Genomic DNA, 12,255 nt, shown 5'->3' with positions numbered 1-12,255 from the left:
CATACATGTCAACACCAACAGCTGTTATACTGCAAATCAAGGCCGCTAGTTTTGTGACACCCTGAATCACCTGTAACCTAGTCTACAAACTTCTTGTTCAGTTTAAGCAGCTGCTGATTTTCAAAGTTAATTGAGCTCATCCATTTAGTGGTAAAAAACATTAAACAGGCTTGTGCACGCCTACTTTCTCTCTCTGTCTCTCTCTCTCAGAGAGGTACAAACTACAAAGTAATGTCCACATGATGACGCTCACAAGTGTTACAAAATTAAAGGAACTAACATAAAAGAGCAGCAATATTCCAGAGAGGAATATTGCAAATCAAGGCCACTAGTTTTGTGACACCCTAAATCACCTATAACCTAGTCTACAAACTTCTTTTTCAGTTTAAGCAGCAGCTGATTTTCAAAGTTAGTTGAGCTCATCCTTGCTCGCTTTGCAGTGAACAGTAATCCAGCACAACTGAAAAGCCGCTCGCAGGCAGCTGAAGCAGGCAGGCCAGTGTTGAGTTTCAGAGAGAGTTTTTTTAAATTTGGAAAGCAGTTTAGCAGATCCATATCGTTTGGGATACAGGCTAGGTACCCTTCCAACTCCCCTGTACCTTCTGACGTTCTGGACTTCATTGACGAGAAGAAATCATCTTCATCTGAGGAATGTTGTCCAACTTGCTCCACTTCCACCTCTGCCATCTGGTCAAGGTGTTGTCTGACATAAGCCAGACCTGTCGAGTGACAAACAACACATTTCTGACAATTAAGACTTGATTAATTTACCAAGAGTGCACCATAATGCATAATGCCTTATAGCACTGACCACATTGTATTGAGTATAAAACAAAGTAGAGCTCCAATAAACTGTTGAAAAGCAGTTTATTATAAGATGCAATCATACCTGCTTCTATGACATCAGGCCTCTCTGTCCAGGTGGTCTTGAACTTCGGTAGAAGTATTGCTGCCGCAATCAGTTCTGGGTCCATCATCATCTCACCAAAACGCTTTTGGACACCATCCTGAATGGCTTTGATGAGTGGTAGACACATCTTGGATGAGGTCTCCTGCCTTTTGAGTTTTGCTTGTAGCTGACATATCACTGGAAGAAGCCACCCTGAGTGTGTGTTGGTCTCTGACTGAAGTATGTTCAAGGCCTTTACCAGAGGTTTCATCACCGAGCAGTTATCAGTCAGGAAAGCAATTTCTGCTTGAGTCAGCCTGGCATAAATAGAATACAAACAATTGTTAGGAAATCAAGCAGGAAAAGTTAAGTTTCGAGTATGTAAACACACATTCACACTTTCATACTGTTGAAATGCAAATTAAAACTTACGTTTTTAATTTGAATTCTTCACAAATATTCCTGATTGCCTCCTCCCCTTTCTCTTGTATGATCCATATGATTCTCTCCACAGCCATGAATGTTGAATTCCACCGCGTTTGATTTGGTCGGATGAGCTGGAGTCGGCAATGATCTTCCACAACTTCTGCTGCCATGTATGAACGACCCGTATTGTTCCACATGGCTTGACATTTCCCAAAGGCTGCACGTGATAGTCTCTTGTATGTGTCCATCTTCTTTTCTGCTATCTCAGCATCTGTTGTGGCAACTAAGTTGAGAAGATGGCATGCACACCTTTGGTGTGTAGGAAGTTGGTACTCCAGGCCATTATCTTGCTCCAGGATGCTGAATGTGTCCAGGTAGTTAGCTGTGGGCTCATCATCAATTGAATCTCTGTCCGACTCAGCATCTGATTCTGCATCCTCAGACTGACTCTGTTCTCCGAAGACACTAAAAGCTTTAACGAAGTTTGAGCCACTATCTGTTGTGGTTCTCACCACTTTGCCCCTGATTCTATACTGACAGTATATGTCGTCAAGTGCCCCTGCAAGGACATCAAAGGTGTGGGACCCTCTTAACCTCTTACATGCAAGCGCAGCTGATCTCCTCTCAAAGGTTTCTTCATCCACCCAATGACCCGTCACCCCAATAAAACTTTGCTGGTGTGCAGTCCAACAATCTGTAGTGGTGGCAACGTAGCTCACTTTACTGAGATGGGACATGACATTCTTCTTCATCTGAATGGCAGATGCCTCTAATCTTGTCCGGACAGTGGACCTGGAAATGACCTTGCATTGTGGATTTAGCGTTGTCAAAAGTTCTTTGAATGCAGGTTGTTCAACCAAACTAAATGTATGAAGGCCCTCACATATTAGCCTAATGATGATCTTGTCGATCTTGCCTTGTGGCACACGGCGGTTGCCTCCCACTGTCATGGCATCTTTTATATTTGTTTGCTTGCTTGGACTTGGTGGATTTGCTTGGTGGGTTCGCTTCCCTGGCTTTGCTCGGCTAAAAGCCAACTGTTTCGATGGATGTTTCCTCTGTGAAAAAAAAGAAAAGGGTATTATCAGTAGAGGAATCAATGTGGTGCGTATTAAACACACTGAAATTAAAACTTTGATAAATAAAAGTTTTCTATTTCTTTAGTCATCACATTTTGTCTATTACATTGTATTAAGCACAATATGCCACAATCCAGAGGGTATTACAATGCTGCACCCTTCCCAACAAAATCAATGATTTGGATTTGAATGCTAAAATTGAGATTTCAAATCAACATCAAAAGCCAATGTGTTTCTATAGCCTACCAGTATTATGATACAGAGGAAGGAGACATATCAATGCATGTGTAATCATCATAGCTGCTTGCATGCACACAGAGCAACAATCGCCTACTAGTGATCTAATCCCTTGTCGTTGATATGAAGGAGTCAAAACAATCTTTTCTGGGTCTGCCTAGTAGGCGGTGAGCTACGAGGCCTTATCGTGCAGTCGTGCACCCTCCTTACAATCGAACGAAACCAACTTTTTTTGAAAGGTCTGACCATGCTGAACATGTTAACAAATGTTAACATTGAAAATTTTGGGTTGCACGTCAGGTTTCAGGTACTCAATGCATTTCAGTGTATTTCCCTCCATTGGCTCTCCATGAGCAAGGGGAAGGTGTGACATCTGTCTCTGCATGTTTAATCACATCTAGAGGACACAAGCTTTTGGAAAATGTATGGTTTCAGTGGTATTATTGGCTTTCCATAATAGTAGAGACCAAAATTTAAAGTCTTTCTACTTGATTTGCCTTGTAAATCGAGTAGAAAGACTTTACATTCTGGCCTTTATTATTTAGAGAAAGCCAATAATACCACTAAAACCATACATTTATCACTAGATGTGATTAACTTGCAAAGACAGATGTCACACTTTTCCCTTGCTCATGGAGAGTCATGTTCCTGTAATTGTAATGCATTTCCAATGGAGGGAAATACATTGAAATGCATTGAGTACCTGAAACATGAAATGCAACCCAAAATTTTCAATGTTAACATTTGTTAACATGTTCAGCATGGTCAGACGTTTTTAAAAAAAGTTGGTTTCGTTCGATTGTAAGGAGGGTGCACGGTAAGGCCCCTTAGCTCCCCGCCTATAGTGGAGGAGCGCTGAGTGCCCTGTAATGTTGGTTAGGCAAAGTGCCTCACACTACAACCCTCTCTGTTAACACAGTTGATACATTTGATTTGACTGTAAATTCAAAGACACAATCAAATTGAAACCCGTGGCAATTTCGACGGGGTAACACCGACTATTCATAGCAGCTAAATTTAACCAAGGCTAATTTCCCCGAGTCCACTCAAGACTACTAGCAACTAACAGTTAGCCTTTACACACTCAAGTACCAGGGGCTAGCTGTTATGCAAATTTAGCCAATGTCCTAAAGACTTAAACAGACTGCAAATATACATTACGCGTTTTGTATCTGTTTGAAGTACAATAAACATGCGGATTGTCGGCTGGAGCGAGTTCATTTGGTACTTAATGATGTGTCACGTTTGATTATGTTAGCATAGCAGCTAATTAGAATGTGCTGGCTAGCTGTGGGTTTCTTCTACTGTCAATGGTTGCAGGTGCTAGCATAAAAATGCCCACGAAATGGGGTGAGCCTGGGTTGGCTATGTTAAATAAAACTACTAATGAGACAGCAGAAATACTTACCAAAACATGCTTCTGCAGATTTGAAGTGGAGTTGTTGAAAGCAGACAGGTACTTCACTGCTGGGAGGCACATCTTGCACTGCATGATGATGCTGTTGCCTTTCCTACGCTTGAACAAAAAGAAATCTTCCAAATGTGGCCAAGGATTTTTTTTCTGCATCTAGTTCTACAGACTTCGATGTTTCAGCTTGAGCTTCATCTATTATTTCTAGGTCCGGATCTTCTGGACCGCAACCGCTGGCCGTGCCTGCTTTGTCGACCTCCATTCTAGCACTAGAAACTAAAAACTTCGCGCCAACTAACCTAGCTTGTCCGCGCGCGCCCTCTATGTTCACGCGCCAGTGCTAATCACATCATCATTTGTCACTGTTGGTTCTGGCCATTGGTTTACTGTCTATGGTTCTGGCGCGTATTTTTCCCCTGTAGGTTGAATTGTTATTTTTACTCAGTAACGGATAGGATTTATAAAGTAACTAAGTACAATACTTGAGTCAAAACGTACTCAAGTAAAATACAAAATACCGATTTTAAATTGTACTTAAAAAATACAAAATACACAAAAAAAGTATTCAATACAGTAACGTGAGTAAATGTATTTCGTTACTTTCCACCTCTGCAACACACTATAACCTGTTGGCTGCTGTTGGTTCTGTCTGGGTACCACTGAGAGGAAAACACATAAAACATCCTCATTAAATGTTCATCTCAACACCAAAGTCAGACAGAAATGCTGGAAATCATGATGCAATGAATGCCAATGAATATTCAGATCTGAAAGCCACAAATAAACATTTGGAAAGATTTTACCACCGTCATCTGGTACAACTCCACTATACAGTTATACAGTGCAAAGTAATAGGAGGGAGACGAGTCATCATACATTTAATATGTTTCCTGGTAGGATTGTTACCTGGTGAACTCAGGTCCACATCAAGTCAAACAGACCTGTCTTCATCTGTAGAGGACACACAGAGAGAAGATGCTTCTTATTCTCTTTGGTGGGTCCTGGATGTCTGTGGACATTTGATCACATCCTCATAACTTCAGTATCAACGTCTAGAAATGTCAGAATGACATCAGACCAGTCTAACCAGTCTAACCAGTGGTCAGGTCTAGTCTGTGTCAGACAAACCACATGTCAGGTGGTTTAGTTTATGTGTGTCCACTAGATAGAGGATAAGAATCACATCTTGGACAGTGGACTGAAAAAAAGACTCAAAACTCAGAAATGAAAGTGAGGTGGAGAAACTTTTATCAATTTAAAATTCAGTAGCTGAGGTAGAAAGTCAGTGGTTATGAAAATCTGTCTACAATGACACAAAATCACAGCTACAGTACAGAATATAATAAATAATAATAAAGTCTATTACTGAGGGGAACCAGAGCAACAGTAAACTCTCATGTTTCTGTGTTGACAGATCTGGTTTGATAAATGGTTTGCTGTTGTTTCATTCATTGTTTTGTCTGATATATGAACATAGTCAACATGTCTATGGAGCCTTAAAACCGTTCATAGTGCTCCTTCATGTCTTTAGAGGTCTACAATGTTCTTCATCAACAGGCCTCGTCTCTGTTCCGTCTTTTCTTGATGACAAATCTCCTGAATCGGTTTCAGTCAAATCTGCCATTAAACAAACGGCTTCTGTTAACGTGGTCACATAGACACTGCTGTGTTAACAGTTGTTCATTCTGACGAGGTGTTGAACAGAAACATCAGATATTAAGAGTCGTCTCAAACAGCAGAGTGAGTGTGGAAAAGTCCAGTCACACTTACATTATTCTGATTGTCCGCTAGATGAAGCAGGAAGACGTCAACAGCAACAGAGATCCACTAAAACCAAGTCATGGAAGAATATCCCACTATGAGACTGTTGTGTTGCTGTGGATTACAACCCACTTTTACTGCTCCTGCTGCTACACATTACTACCCCGAGGTCACAAAGTGAAAGTAAAAAACTAATGAAGACGGAGAGGGAGGGGAGAGAGAGAGAGAGAGAGAGAGAGAGAGAGAGAGAGAGAGAGAGAGAGAGAGAGAGAGAGAGCCCCCCCAAGCCTTAAATATATTTGTTTAGTGCCCTGTTGATTGTTGTATGATACCCCATGTTGTTGTCTTGTTGTTGTTTTATGTTCTGTTTCTTTTTGTGAGATTGATCTGTACATGAATGAAAAAGGCAATAAAAAACAAATGCTAACAGACGAGTGTCTTGGAGCGGTCCCTTAGCATCACCACAGAAGGCCAACGAGAGATGAACTACGAGCTAGGCAGCCGAAAGCTGCATTTCTTCACCTGTATTTGATGCACTTCCGCTGGATGTTTGGACAGACTGCTCGTGTCTCTGCCCTGACATGCAGAAGACTTGCTGCACTTGTGGCAACGAGCATTGCCAGCATCGACTCTAGTGACGTTTAACCAGACTTCTGACTGTTTAGTTCTCGCTCCACCATTGCCACTAAGAGCACGCTCTGTGGGTCTGTGTGTGCGAGTGGGTGAGTGGGTGAGTGAGGGGGAGGCAGAGAGAGCCGGCCCCGCCCCTCGGCTCACACATAAAGGGCCTTTCGTCTTAACAAGGAGGCTGGAGCACTGAGAGGCCGTCCACCTTCATCGATGCCAAGACACACCGCTCCAAGGTGTGTCTTGGTATCGATGTATAACTTTACCCCGCACAATATGCCAGTTTGGAACAATAGATGCATCTTAATTAAAAGAAAATCTTTTTTTTATAAAGACTGGATGGAGAAGGGTATCTGGTCCATTCAAGATGTAATGGAAGATAATGGAAATCTGCTACGATATGACGTCTTCATTCAAACATATGATGTGATTTGCATCAACAGACAATATAATAATGTAATGAAAGCAATCCCACAGGCAGGGATGCTTTTAATCAAAGGCATGTTGACATATTCTACTGTTACAACAAAGATCCCCCTGTTAGTTGTAGCCGGATTAGATGTTTTAGATATAAAATGCAGTAATAGATTTTGAAGAACTAGCTTCACTACAGTCTGTTTTCCCTCGCCCTTGAAGAGGAAACACAAGTTTCAAGACTACACTAGAAGCTCTATAGTCAAGACAAGGACCAGATATCTTTCTTTTCCTGTCCCACCCAAAGCAAAAGGAGTGCATTTCAAGACAGTTAATGACATCTACCCATGTCATGATTTCCTTCATCATAGATTCAGTTTTGATTGGAACAGTTGTGGTTTCTGTGGATCAGACGTTGAACTGGCAGAACAGCTGTTCTTTGACTGCGAGGTCACGAGCACCTTTTGGGAAGCATGCCACACTTGGATAGCGAATAATCATCTAATTATGCCGCAGTTAAGATATGAAAATATAAAACTTGGTCTTTTAATGGGGGGCAGAAAAGCTGAATTCATGTACAATAACCTAATTATCTTAGCAAAGTTTTTTCTACACAAATGTCGCTTCTTGAAAACAACCCCCCCCCCGTTTAATGGATTTGTTAATGAGATGGAAATATATGAGAGATGTGCAAAACTGATAAAATGAAGAAAAGCCCAGTGTCTTTCTGAGAATCTTGGCACTTTAATTCCTGATTGACCACTTTGTGTTGTTTATTTTATTTTTGTGTTGGCTGATTTATTATTTTTGTTCATAACTTCCTCTGTATGATTGTTGTATTTGCTCAGTGTTTGTATTTGCAACTGTCATTTTGAAAGCTGTGAAATGCCTTTTTGATATTGAATAAAAAAAAGACACACCACTCCAAGGCTCAAGAGCAGTTCAAATTATAGGTGAACAAGATCTCCTGGAACGATGACAAGACACGTTCTTCCTTACCAATGCAACAGAGGCATCAATATTCTCATCCAAAGGAGTTGAATCAAGTGTAACAGGACTTGGTATTTATCCGTGAAGACGTTTCGCCTCTCATCCAAGAGGCTTCCTCAGTTCGTGCCTTTCTGACTCGACCAAGCTGGTCTGACTGGCTGGTGATGAGACTCAGAATCTATCCTTTAGGAGTCGTTGTCAGAGCTATAGATGTCCATGGCTCTTTGTGTCCCGATGTTTACCAACGCCCATCGCTAACAGAGCCATAGATATGAGTGGCTCTTTTGTGTACCGATGTTTTGCCACGCGAAACGTCTTCACGGATATATACCAAGTCCAGTTGCACTTGATTCATCTCCTTTGGATAACCATGACCTGGATGAATGAGAACATTCACACACATCAATATTCTCAGTTACCCAGAGCTGAAGCCCATTCAGCCCATCAGCGCCCATCCATCCAACTGTATCGGCATCAAGTTCGATCCCACTGGCTCTTACTTCACTACAGGAAGTGCCTACGCCCTGGTCAGCCTCTGGAACACAGAGGAGCTAGTGTGTGTCTGCTGTTTCTCCAGGTTTGACTGGCCTGTGAGGACACCGAGTTTCAGCCATGATGGCAAGATGTTGGCCTCAGCTTCAGAGGATCACTTCATAGACATCGCTGAAGTTGAAACAGGGGAGAAGTTGTGGGAGGTGCAATGTGATTCTCCAACCTTCATCGTGGCCTGGCACCCCAACAGGCCCCTGCTGGCGTACGCCTGTGATGACAAGGAGGGCAAATATGACAACACCCGAGGGGCGGGAGCTGCCAAGCTCCTACAAATCCCAAATGATTCCTGAGCTTTAGTGTCATGGCAAACATGGCCATGTCGTCTCCATAAATCCCATACCCCAGTGTCATTCACTACCATCAAGCAAAAGCGAGGAAGTTTGACAAAGGAAGATAAAAACAAAAAAGTGCATATGTACATTAGAACGTCATCACTTTCACTTTGAGCTGAATCTCTAATAAAACACCTGAGTTGGTTTAAAGGATATAATTTTTTTGTTCAGCTGGAAAGTGAGACAAGGCCTTGTTAATGTTGTTTGTTTTTTAGGGAGTTGTTCCTCATCTGAGGCGAGGGTCTAATGACAGGATGCTGTGTTGCTGTGAAGCCCCCTGAGGTAAATCTGTAATTTGTGATATTGGGCTATACAGATAAAATTGACTTGACTTGAGCAATGCAGATGTGCCCATAATGAGAATGACCTTGTTTCAGGACCTGGTTTGTAGTTCAGGAAGACCTGATTTGCAGTTTTCGACCACCAGATGGCAGTGTGTCCCAATTCACTTTTCTTGCTTTCCTCTGGGGGTGGCTGTTTTTACAGTTAAAATTAAAACGCTTTTGTAATATATTGTTGTGTAAAATAGGTGCTTTGATATTAAAAGTCATCTCTTGATAAAAAACAAACTAACAAACAGGGAGGCTGGAGCGCTGAGAGGCCTCCTGCCCGCCCGGGCCCCGCCCGCCCCGCGGCGCTCCGCCTGCTTTGGCACCAGTTGTGGCCTCCTCGCTGCTGAACTGGGAGTCGGGTAAAAGCTGGTTGGCTCGTTGTGGTGGAGCTGCTCGCGCCATTATCAAAGATATTCTTAACTTTACAAAAACAGGAAACCCCCCCACCCACCCAGATCCTGTTCACCGAGGGGGTTCCCCGTGTGTGTGTGTCTGTGTGTGTGTGTGAGAAATGGACAGAGAGAGAGAGAGAGAGAGAGAGAGAGAGAGAGAGAGAGAGCTGGCTCCGCCCCTCGGAGAGGTCTCGCTTCTGCATTGGAAATAACCAAAATGCATCACAGACAGAAGTCTTACTCTTACTGCAAATTAGAAACAGAGTTGTGAGATAAAAGGTGCAAGATAACGTTAATTAGCCTCAATAAACTGGAAATAATGTGTCCCCGGTGCCGTTTAATAGCGGGTTTCGGTACCCATCCCTTTCTACAATGTTCTTCATCAATAGGCCTCGTCTATGTTCCATCTTTTCTTGATAACAAATCTCCTGAACCGGTTTCAGTCAAATCTGCCATTAAACAAACGGCTTCTGTTAACGTGGTCACATAGACACTGCTGTGTTAACAGTTGTTCATTCTGACAATGTGTTGAACAGAAACATCAGATATTAAGAGTCGTCCCAAACAGCAGAGTGAGTGTGGAAAAGTCCAGTCACACTTACATTATTCTGATTGTCCGCTAGATGAAGCAGGAAGACGACAGAGATCCACTAAAACCAAGTCATGGAAGAATATCCCACTATGAGACTGTTGTGTTGCTGTGGATTACAACCCACTTTTACTGCTCCTGCTGCTACATATTTGTACCCCGAGGTCACAAAGTGAAAGTAAAAAACTAATGAAGATGGAGAGGGAGGGGAGAGAGAGAGAGAGCCACACACACACACACACACACACACACACACACACACACACACACACACACACACACACACACACACGGGGAGAGAGAATGAATTGTGGTCAAGTGACGATACATATTTGATGCCAAAGTGTGTCAGCACATACAGCACCACACTTCTCAGGAGAGGGAAGCTCTTGAGGAAGTGTAACCAAGTATCTATTTGTCCCTCTTTAAACGGAAATAAATCAAGATGAGACCAGATTTAAATTTCACTGTAATAGGAAATGTTTGCCAGGGTTTGGTAGTAGTATGCTACCTAAGTCCAAATAATTAACTCATGGAGTGAAACGTATCCTCCCCAAAACAAATTGGCAACCTTTTGTTTTAAGTAAACGCACAAAAATGCAAAAATGCTCGCGCACCAGAACCCGACCCGTGTGGCGAAACCCGAGGCAGACAGACACCGGAGGACAGTTCAAAATCCAAAAGGCGGTTTTATTGGGGGAGGGGAATAACAAGGAGGGGAGATAACAAATACAGCCACTAAATAACAAATGGAATAGAGTGGGGGGAATGTATGGTGCCAAAACCGCTCCGTTAGTGGGATGTGTGAATAAACTATGTGTGGTGTCCAATGGTTTGCGTGTATAACTACGTGTGAATGTTCTTAGCCTATGTGTGGTGCGGTATGTAAATGACAAGGAGGGGTTGAATAGGGGTCCTCCCTATAGTCCCCGGGTCCTATAGTCCCCGGGTCCTATGTTCCCCGCTTTGTATGAGACCGGGGAATATCGGACCTTTTTGTATACAGAGGGCCCTATATTCCCCACTTTTCCCCAAAAGGGTCCCATGTTCCCCGTTTTGTATGTGCAGGGAAACATGGGACCTTTCTTTATAAAAAGGGTGCTATGTTCCCCGGTCAGCAGGTTTGACGCTGTTTGGCGCAAAAAGTGCATTTTCAATAATGCATTATTTAGGGCAGATTATTAAGAAGACAATGAATCATACGATTTCTATTTTTAGATCACAAAAACGAATTCACAAAGTCCAGGTTGGCTAAAGTATGTGGAAACTTTTGACACTAAACTAATTTCAACTTATTAGGCTATAGCCTACATTTGGGCGCATAACCCACCCCGGTAGTTCTCTGATATTTATGCGTGAAATGTGTCACTTATCGAGGAAAATGCGCCTTGCCGAGGAGGTGAGCTGGCTCGTCTGTGTCTGAATGTAATATAGTAAGCCTATGTTCCTTGGACAATTATACCCGGGCATAGCTCAGTCGGTAGAGCTCTCGCCTATGGATCGCAAGGTCGTGAGTTCGATCCCGGATGCCGCCAACTCAGCGTATGAGTAGCACATTGTGCGAGAAGTGCTGGGAGCTGAGGATAGGTGTTGTGTTCCGTCCTCAGCAGTCCATCTCCCAGAGGTCTAGCGCATTGCACCAGGGATAGACTCCTGCGTAAGCTGGCTGATACCGACAATAGGCCAATTCCGACCCACTTCTTCTATGTTCCCTAGAAAGCCGTTGTTCCCATCATAACCACACCAGCTTATTGGGAAAAGCATCTGACAGATATTAGATAGAAACCATCTGCTCAGTAAGGCCCTTTAAGCATCATCATTGTAATGATAATAATAATAGCCTAATAATAATGATGATGATAATAATAATAATAACAACAATATAGCCTTATATTAGAAATGCTAAAAATTGGATAATTGAAATATTTATAATTATAAAGTAGGCTAATATAGCATGGTAATAACAATAAAATAATAACAATATCTGCCTGGTCTCTTAAGATTCTAAGATGCTGTATGCTACAGAAATAACGGGACATAGGCCTAGGCTAATGAATACACCTTTTTGACAAAATATGAATGAAAGGCTGATCAACAACGCTAAAGCTGAATCACAAAACACATATTGCTCGAAAAATAATTTATAAATAGCCAAATGCACACATGATTTCGAGTTTGGAAATATTTAAAACTTGTCGTGGATGTGTGGTCATCTGCACGCAAG

General features: G+C 42.4%; 1 long non-coding RNA gene across 1 annotated transcript; it reads right to left on the bottom strand.

Moving 5' to 3' along the window:
* Positions 1–4,661: 4,661 nt before the first annotated feature.
* On the bottom strand, positions 4,662–8,494 carry LOC130106789 (uncharacterized). Its single transcript, XR_008809764.1, has 3 exons — positions 8,236–8,494; positions 4,949–4,993; positions 4,662–4,701 (listed from the first exon to the last, which is right to left on the bottom strand). It is a non-coding gene; the product is annotated as an uncharacterized LOC130106789 (long non-coding RNA).
* Positions 8,495–12,255: the final 3,761 nt, after the last annotated feature.

The sequence above is a fragment of the Lampris incognitus genome, chromosome 1 (assembly GCF_029633865.1).
Source record: "Lampris incognitus isolate fLamInc1 chromosome 1, fLamInc1.hap2, whole genome shotgun sequence".
NCBI lineage: Eukaryota > Metazoa > Chordata > Actinopteri > Lampriformes > Lampridae > Lampris > Lampris incognitus.
This window is presented reverse-complemented; position numbering and strand designations above follow the sequence as displayed.